We start from the raw sequence: 10844 nt of genomic DNA, 5'->3' as shown, positions 1-10844 counted from the left end.
TTATACTCTTAATGACATGTAACAATATACATTATTAGAATACCAGAAAATATTTAAAATAATAGGATTCATAGGAGGATGAATCACAAGGAAATTGTTTGAACATTTAGCACATAAAAGCATTGCCCACGGCATAGAACGGTTATGTTTGACATCAGGGTGTGGAAATGCTTAAACTTCTCCAGCTGTAGATACAAATACACTTTACCCACCAGCTGTGATCCAGAAGCCTCCATATTAATCCACGAGGTGTGAAGACATCTGAGATCACCCTGCTGTGTAGTACTTTGGATCAAATTTACTTCAGAAACGTGTAAATTCTAGTATTTCAATAAAGGAACCGAGAACATTCATGCATAGGGTTACATCAAAGGTCCTGTGGGAAAATCTGTATGCGTAGTCATGAAATGAAACAATGTAATGGGATATTTTTTTTTTTAGCGTTAAGGTCAATTAGAGTATCCTTAACCAGAAAGTTCATACCATTTCCAATGCCAGCTCAAATCACCATGATTAATTTATTTTATCTAGCAAATTAATCCAGCCATAAATCATCTGTCCCAAAGAGGGTCTCATTTGTGAAAATAAACTGTATGTTGCTAAAAATGATATCGCAGGTCAAAATTATGGACTGGAGAAATAGACTAAAAGGAGTTCATTTATCATGCAGATTTAATCACATATTCCTCTAGATTTTCATTGAAATAACTCTACAAAGTTGTTATTAATTTCTTATTTTAAGATGCACTGGTGTGATTACCGAATGCGTGTCTATATCTCTAATGCAATATTTACGTAATATATACATACTTCCATATACAACTGGTTAATAAGGTGCAAGGCCAAAAATGCGGTAAATATACCATGGTATTTCCAATCATTTTATATCATATTCCTTGAAGATAAACAAATGATACCATGTTATCCCTCTTAGCCATCACTTAACAATGCAAAACAGGTTCGAACTGGCAGTTGAGATCGACCCTGGCACTTGGTTGATACACCACATACGCAGGGTCATTTACTAGCTATATGTGGTCAAACACTACATTTTTATATCAGCTGCAAGCACTTTTGCAGCATGCGGCCCCTTCATACATAACCCCTTATGCTCCCTGGTTACTCACTGATGTCTCGTATGCAGGAAAGTATGATGCATTTATGATAAGCATAGACTAATCTCTAATCATGTTACAGACGATGATGTCCTTGTCAGCCTTTCTCTACTGAGCTGAACTCTCCCAAGGACTTCTCAGGTTATTTATTGGCTTATTTCAAGTCCACCACAAATTGACTAATGCATGCTGTCATTATCGCCAAGCAGATAAAATCTTCATATACCTTCATACTTCCCTACATATGCATTTTCTTGGCTGGCTCACATTTTCAAAGTATATTTACTTATAACCAATTATGTAGTTTCCTTGGCCATCAGTACGACTCCACCTTAATGCTGTGCGCAATGATATGATGCCTCTTAAAGACACTTCGCTCTGGATCTGGCGTGCCATGGAGGCTGTGGTGGCTAAACACAATCCCTTATTGTGTAAATCTGCTGATGTAGATCAGAGTAACTGGTCAATTGAGCAACAGTGTTCTGCCCCAGGCTTCGTGTCAGAGGGGCAACTACCCCTTCACCTGCTGGCCTATGTATAACTACACTGTAGCAGTGTTTACAATGTTTATGCCTTTTCCTTTTTATGTACCACATGTCACTTGGTCATTGTGCACTTTTTAAACACCATTCATGTCTTAAATTTAGATATGATTTCTGTTATTTTGTATTTCGGAGCAGGATGTTTGCCAGGCTTAGGTGATTATAATATAGCTGCATCAATAAATTATATCTTAACCCCTTAAGGACCAAGCTCTTTTTTTCTTTTTGTACTCTTTGTGACTAATGCTGTTTTAACATTTTTGCGGTGCTCATGTTTAGCTGTAATTTTCTTCTCTCTCATTTAGTGAACCCACACAAGTTATATATTGTTTTTTCAGAACAAGAAGGGCTTTCTTCAGATAGCATTATTTTGATTATATCACCTAATTTTCTGTAAAAAAAATTCTTTTTTTTAACCTTGTAATCCTGACTCATATTCAATTTGGGACATGGATTTGCCAGGTTGTTTGGGAGCTGTTTGAGGAATCTCAAGTCAAGTTGACACAATGTGGGCTTACTATTCAGATCATGTTATGTTATGCAGATCACATCTGCTTCATCACAAATTGTACTTCTTGACCTTTTGGCGAACTACCTGGTGAGAGAGAGAAAGTTTGGTCCTGTTGCTTTAAGGTAAAATGGACATTTTGAAGCCCAAGGGATGTGATGGTTTGGTCCACCTATGGCTGCTGGTGGAGGGGTATTTTTTTTAATCAACCAGCCATGAGCTGGGGCCAGGAATGGCACAACCACACTGTTCAAGGGCACTATTTTAGTTATTTTTTGAGCACATGTGGATTTTTTGTAATGCATCTGGAATGGAATTTTCAGTGGAGCTGAGTCCCTGAAGACTGTTTGGGGAGGACCTTAGAGGTCCGTCCATCCTTAGGCTTTGGCCTGGCAGGGAAGAAAAGGGCCACATATCCCCTGTGAGGAGTTTGACCCCAGAAGAAGGAGACCGGGGACATGGTTACCACTATGGAGCACCAACCACTGTTTTCTACATAGTGGCATTGAGAATCACAAGTCACTCAGGCTTCACAAGAAAAAGAAAATCAGGGTCTGTGTTTATTATTTTATTGTTATTTATTTTATTGAACTTTTATTGTTATTTATTTTATTGAACTAGACCACAATTAGGACACCAAGTATAGGATTTTTTACATTCCTGGTATTTTCCCCTAATGTTTATGAGTTTCCTAAGTATCTTCTTTTAGCATAACTTTAGCACTAAATTAATTAGACCAGGGCAACCAGATATGGCCCGCTAGTTATACTTGCTACTATAAACCTACAATACTACACAAATAATGCAGCTTTAAAAAACCCATACCAGTTATTTGTTGTCTTTCTTTGTCAGAGGTATTTAAGGGGTATTGTGGTCAAATATATGCTGATAGACCATCTCTCAATTACAATACGTTGGTTTGGGCTTTAGGTAAAATAGTTACTACTAAATAACAGATTGATTGATATGATTTGAAAAAATATTAAAAATATTTTAATCAATTTAATTAGTTTATGATATGTCATGGTGGTATCAGCTACCAGGTAACAATTTTCTACCCCTAACCTACCTTGATAAAATGTATTTTTGTTTCTATGCAAATCTCTTACTTGAAAGATAGGTTCTTTAGCATTTCGGAACACATTTGTTAAGGATGATTACACTTGTCTAAGACAGCCAATTACATTGTTCAATTGACCAGGGAATGTCTCTGTGCGATTAGTTTGAACAGCCGTTTAAAATCAATGAATATTACTGCTGGCTAAGGCTCACTTAAACCATGGAAAGTTTCCTTTAGCTGCTAAATCCTGATATAGAAACTGCTAAACAGCTTTGAGCATCTGTTTCACAGCAGCGTTCCAATTTATTTAGGAATATTTATCTCCTTGGTTTTAAGCAAGGACAGCAAAACAGAATGTTCCACACTTAAGGTTATACAATGTACCAATATTCCCCCCAAAAGATAGAATTTAGATAAGCTTTGCAATTATAATACACCTGTAACTTGTGAGCATTTCTGTCTATAGTGGTCATCTTAAGTAAGTTCTTATTAAACTCATCTCTATTTTTTCTCTTAGCCCTTTTACCCGTCATAAACATTTGGTCTACTTTACAAGATGATGGTCGATACCTCCTTCTTCAAGAACAGTCTGTCGCTTCCTACTAACACTTCTATTTTGTCTTACTATGCTACTTTGTCTTGAGCTATATTGGCAAACTTGCTTGAGATAAACCACAAAGTATGAGGTGGGATTTATGAAAAAGCTCCTTAAGGTCTTGACCCATTTTCTGTCCTATGCTTTCAAATTCAGATTGGGTCAAGATACAAGATGACAAAGAGGGTTGACATGATCAAAATATTGTGTCAGTCATTACATGAACTTTTATCAAAGAAAACTGTTATAGAAGTCTCCAAGTACCTCAGGCTAGTTATTCAAAGGCTGTGAATGTATGTTTTTTTCATTTCTAGCCAAGCATACTGGCCCTCTTAAAGGGACAGTCTCAGGACCACTATCAGAAATCTTGGGACACAGTACAGGCTTAAAGCTTGAGTCCCTATGCCCTTTCCATCAACCATGCCATCTCATTGCCCTGCCTGTTGCCCTACCCATTGCCCCACCTCATGAGAGAAAGGGGGATCCTAGTGTTATTGGTGCCTAGGAGTGGTATTTCTTTAGCCCACCCCTATAACATCCACTCACTCTATCAACACACACTTAGATACACACTTAGGCACCACTAAGCTCACCCCTGATAATGACAATATGACAATACGCTGACACACACACATGATAACACCATGCACTAGTGGCTTAAAGACACACACATTCATGCTGACACCATACACTAACATCTGTACACCATATACCAAAAGACACACACACATGCTAACATCATATGCTTACAAGCAGTGGCGTATTTACCTTGTGGCTCTGTCCTAATGCAGTCGGCATCCTGAATGCATTAAAAGGAGATATGACGTCACTCTAGGCCTGGATAAGTCACTGCTTACAAACACTAACACCACATGCTCATGCACATGCATGCTAACACCATACACATATACACATGCTGTTACACATACATATGCTGGCTCACACACATGCCATACACACACAATACCATACTCTCTTGTTATAAGTTAACATCATAAATACAGCACACACTATCCAACATACACTAACACGCACTCTTCCTTTTACCTGATTCCACTGTAGCTTATGCCAGAGTGCGAGTTGCCTTGTGGTTGCCTCCCTACTAGGGCTGAATGAAATATTGAAAAATGTCTAATCACTACAAAGATTTGCCTTTTTTATTGAAATTGGGTAGTTTCTACTGACTGATGTCACACCACATGTGATGCTTTCTGAAATGTTGAGTGCATTGTGACATCACAAATGGTCCCTTAGAATCAGGGGCATGGCTAGAAACCACAGGGCTCTGGTGTGAAAATTTCCCCGGGCCCCCTCCCCCCGACTTCACAAGAGACATGTCCCACAGTGCCCTTTAAAGGCATGTCTGTGCCTTTTTAGCCCCTAAAACAGCTTGTCTGTGCCATCTTTATCCCAACGGTTTGTCTGTGCCATCTTTTCTGCAAAACAGCATGTCTCTACCCCCAAACAGCTTGTCTGTGCTATCTTTTCCATCAAGCAGCTTGTCAGTGCCCCAAACAGTTTGGTTTTACCCAAACAGCCTGCCTGTGCCATGAAATCCCAAATTTTCTTACCGTGAGGTGGTAAAAGGGGACTGTGTCTCCCTCTCTCACTGCACACTGCCTGCTGCTGTCGCCCGTGCCTCAGTAAACATCACTTAGTACTAGGAAGCTTTCTTTCATGCACGTGGTGCGCCGACACTGGTATCATAACAGGAATCAGGATGTCTCAGTATGGGTCGACATGGCTGTCAGGCCCTATGGAGTGATGGTCACTGTCACAATTGTGACCCCCTATGACTGTGGTAGTTTCGCCACTGCTTATAATAGGCTCTTCATTAGCTGAAACTCAAATGTGGACAGAAGGTTTTTCCAGTTCATTACTTTCTGCCCATTTTCAGAGTTGTTTTTTTTTTGCAATCCTCTATTACTACTCACAGATTAACTACATATGTTATGTTAATCATTAGTAAAAATAAATATGGGGTTACTGTGGATCATGGCATACAAGAGTCAGGAACAGGTTTACATTACATGTCCCCCTAGGCACGAAGATTACTGGTGTACCCTTACACTCTAAAAGGTGGCATGGTCCAGAGGGGTCAACTTTAGGCAAGACTGTGTAGTAGAAACTATCCAGCTCCCCCACCTACCTTTTTAAAGCATCAATAGAACAAACATATCTTGTTTTAACAGTTTTTTTTATCCTCAGCACCAAACAAGAGCAGTAATAGGTGCAAGAAAATCACAATTTTCATGTTCTCACTTAATTTTGCTGATATATGTGCTTGATACATGTTTTAGTAGTCTTTTCTTTATATTTTAGTAATAGATTTAGTGGCTTTAGATTTAGTAGCTATGGTACATAATTTGGTATATTAAATATGGTATGGTATATATAATATGATATATTTAATACTCATATTTTACAGAATTCCATGTCTTTTTTCACCCCAATCACTGTACAATTGTTGCACAGCTTAACAGTGACATCTAGGGGACAAAAATACCTTTTACTTTAAAAGAAAAAGGGAACTTACATAAAGATTATCAATTACTTAGATTTTTTAAGCATTGTACTAGCTAGAGCTCCCTTGTAGCCCAATCAATTCCACTGGGGTGATTATCATGTTTGTGTGTGGTCATAAGAATTCATCTAGTCTGAGTAACCATATTACAACATAGCATTATCGCTGCTGGTGAAATGCAAGTATTTTTTTATTGAGTACTTTAATAATCATTCTTCAAAATGAAAATAAATAAAAGGATGCAGCCCTGCATCTGCCCATCTTCTCAGTGGCACAATAATTCTTGCCACTGATTGGCTGTTCAAATCCGTGGCATGAAAGGACTCCTATTAAGATAAACGGATTTGCCCTCTGCGCATGGGGTCTGGTTAGACCCCCCAGCCAGCAGCACTTGCCATACCAGTGCTGGGGCAATTAAGTATATCATATGCAAAGATATGGGGTCAACCAAACACATCCTCTACACAGCATATAGTGGGGAAAGGGGCAAATACATATGGAGGTTTTACTCTTCAGCCCTGAAGCTGCAGTATTTTCAGCAGGCAAGTGTTTTCATTTTTACAAAGTCATAAATGCATATTAAAGTATTTACTAAGGACTTTTATGAGCTTTCATGTACGGTGAGGCTGTTCGGAGCAGCAGACTGTGCTTTCAGTTATCACAATAAGATAATAACATCCATCGACTAGAATGTGGTTTTATTTACTGAACACAGAAATGTTTCCCGGAAAAATAGATAAGTGACAGTAAGTACCGTAAGTATGGCTACATCTGTACATTAAACAAACAGACAAAGGCTCAGCACTTCAGGTTGTGAGTTCTTTTAATGTCCACAAGCAAACAGTGGCCATCCAATGCCTCAGTCGTGTTAGCCTCCCTAAAACATGTCTGATGTAATAAAGAGAGACATGTTTATTCTGCTTTGTCTTCTGTTCATATTTACACCCAGTGGTGTATTTTGAACTGGGCTAACTAGGCCTAGGGCACCAGGATCCACGTGGGTGGCAGCGCCTCTGCCGCAAAACAGGGAGCCAGTCATGGTCAGGCTCCCTGTAGCACCAGTGTTCAACTTGCCAGTTAAAAAGGAGATCACTGATCTCCTCAACCAGGACTGTGCCAAGTCGGCACATTCTCCATAGATCTGACTCGAGTTTATTCACTTTTAACAGGTATGGCAACAGAAACTTGATGTTTTTAGCCAGTGTCTAAGGCTTTCATCAGCAGACATAAGTGTACTTGTACTTTTTTGTATATATTAAGGCAAATTTCCCTTGTGTACGGACAGGGTTCCCAATAGCTGTGATACGCATCTTTCTCCACTATATGACAGACTGCACCCATTAAAAATCATGTTAATGGCAGCAGAATATCTTAAAAATAGACTCTGTTACATTTTCTGCTAACTCACAATTACCATCAAAGCAGAAAAACTGCAGTAAGATACTTAAACTAATTTGGCATAATCTAGCAGCCATTAATTGAATTTGAAATTAGGGCTGGTGAATAGACGTCTGGGAGCCGTTAAGAAAGCACAACACAGGAGAAAGGATATTATCTTCAGTAGGGACAATCTATGTTGTTAATTCTTTATGCCTATAAAATGAGACACCAGCGCAGTTATTCATTGCTTGGCTTGCAAACTGCTTCCCTAAAGTTAAGATTGGATTGCAACTCCCATCTATCTTCTCCAGCCAAAGAAAGCAGTAGTCTAGCAAGTGCAACATACTTTTCAGCTTACTCTATGACAATGCTCAGACTAACGTTAGCAGAGCATCTGCAAAAGAATATTGTTAACAAATAACAGCAGCAAAGAGTTATGAATAAAATGTGATTCTGGCTCAAAGTCTGAAATATGATCTTTTTCCCATAGAAACCAGTGAACCACACTATCACAAGGTACATTGTATCGGTTGCTATAGTGGCAAGAACACTTTTTCGAGCTTTGCAGCAGAACCATTTTTGAAGCGTACCAAAGATATCAGTCTGGAAGCTTCGATTCCAGTATTACCGTGTACGAGATTACCTTCATCAAAATCTAGTTTTTTGGATAAGCGAATAGGTCGTCAAACTACAGTACAAGACTATAATGGGGTTTCCCATATAGGACGAAAACATATAGGACAGATAACGGGGTTTCCCATATACTTGAAAACTGCTGCTATCCTCAAGAGAAAATATCTGAAATGTTTCCACATGATGCTGCTTGGAGTAGGTTTCTTCTGTGAAATAAAGCATGGTAATCCTTCAATCTCTTAGTAATCCAGTTGTGATGTTCTCATGCACACCAAAAGGCACAACTACAGGACTTGTTGGTGCAGTCAAGTCATGTGTGTCCACCTTGGAATGTAGTCTATAGGACGGGACATTGTTCTTCAGGTCTACTTTTTTAATAGAATGCCCACCTGGTCTTATTGCTTGACAACTAATCAATGTCATCAATGCAGACTTCCTCTATACTACAAACCACAGTCAAACTTAACCATAAGAAAATAAGGTAGAAGGCGAGCAGTCCTGACAACAGCTTTTCTGGGGGATAGTGAGGTGGTAAAATTGTGTTTGCAAGTGTGATGATGGAAGGAGGGGCTGCTGGTATGCTTGGAGGGTTGTGAAGGTGACTTAGTGTGTGAGAAGTTGTCTGAGGGGTTACCCAGGTGCCCTTTCACATTTAAGTTTGCCCCAGAGGTATTAAGAATTTAGTGTTGACAACAGGTTGGACAACTGAAACAGGACAGTGGATTGTGGTGAGTATGGCTGCCCTCGGTTAATTGCCCAACCATGCTCTGACTTCATTACCAAGGACAAATAACAAGGGCAGTTAATACAGAAAATGCCCAAATATGTTTTCCATGGTAGATATCTAGGTCTGCAGTTTACGGTATTTTCTGTAACCACCTCCAGTCCAGTAGTATGGGCCAGTGCTATATAATTTCCTTTAAAATAGGAAACACGGTATTTATTTATGATCATCGGTAAACTTCCTTGACATTCCCATTTATTCTCATGTCACTAGAGGTATCATAAGTAATGACTTTGGCTAGGCTCTGAACATCTCACTAGATTAAAATAAACATGTTGTATCTTGAATTGAGTATTCTACAAGTTATTTGTTAGGTAGAAGAGATTTTTTATGGCTCAAATGCATCTTTAGGGATTGGTACTTTATAACACAAGAAATTCTAATAAATCTGATTGTGCGAGGTAGAAATTGGAATTTCTCTGCTATGTGCCGAAGGAAACTGATAATGCATTTGCCTCTGCAACCTGAATATATGATGCTGGCAGTCATGGAAACAGATTATTTGTTGTTTGATACTGAAATCACTTTCTGGTTTGGAACTTTGTAATAATGTAGAATAATGTGCTACAAAGCAAAATATCTAAAATATGAAGTATTAATATTAAAACTTCACGCTGACTAGCTGTACATGAAATATTTAAAGAACAAATATGAGAAATATAAAGCAAGCTGCATTGGGATTGGTCCTTTTTAGAACTTAGATTTTTTGAATAGGTCCTTCATAAGTACAATATTCTGTTGCTAGTAAGGCCATTTGTTAAGTGCACTTTTTACAACAGAACCATGAAAGTAAACAAAAATAATCAAAAGATGTGTGTAATGGGTTAATTCACGAAAGTGGAAGTCTGCGGAGGATTTGCATTTTAATACTCATCTCCTTTACCAAAAATAAAGGTTACATTGGCGATGTAATGCATTTTTATGCCACAGCAGTGTCTTTCCCGCTGTGTGACCCAGCTTTGCCATGTTTATGTATGTGTATCCTTTGGCAACATCGCTTCTGCCTGCTTGTGTTAGTAGCACATCCTAACTTGGTGTCTGGTTAGACAATATAAAATTACCTGGCATTCTGTGCTTGATTGTTCTGGCCCCTGTGCTGTCTTCCCCGTTTCTCATTTCCGCTTGACTTCTGTGTTTGACCACTGCTTGTCTTCTGATTATGCTGCTTAACACTCTGAAAGTTGTCCAATTTACTGGATTGCGTTTGTTTATTGCTGCCTTCCCCAACCTAATGGAACTTCCTGACTATTCTGCCTCTTTGGATCTTAGACTTTCTACATATATACCCCTAGAGTCTGCATCTCGACCTCCACCACTGGTTGTCCTGACATGGACACGATGGCAGGACAACCAGTCTGTTGAAAATATTCAATTGATCCATTTAGTTTTGTTGTGGGGCTCCCAAGCGAAAGAAAATAAAGACCCAAGTATAGTGAGGAGTCAATGCCAACCTATAAACTGCCAAAAGCTAAGTAGACAGGTAATGCAATAATTCAAACTAATATTTCAATTAGTTCATTCTATCAATAATCTTGAAATAAATGTGAAGCTAAAGTGGAGTAGAGGAAGACACACTTCCCAGTCTCAACAGTGCAGATCTTTGCTGGATTCTTATTTATGTGAGCAACAAGCTTAAAGATCAAGTGTCATTGAAACGGTCTTCTGGCATTTCTAACACCTGGCCCACTTTTGAAAAACACTTA

Source organism: Spea bombifrons, chromosome 3 (genome assembly GCF_027358695.1).
Source record: "Spea bombifrons isolate aSpeBom1 chromosome 3, aSpeBom1.2.pri, whole genome shotgun sequence".
In the NCBI taxonomy this organism is placed as follows: domain Eukaryota; kingdom Metazoa; phylum Chordata; class Amphibia; order Anura; family Pelobatidae; genus Spea; species Spea bombifrons.
Note: the sequence above shows the minus strand (reverse complement) of the source record.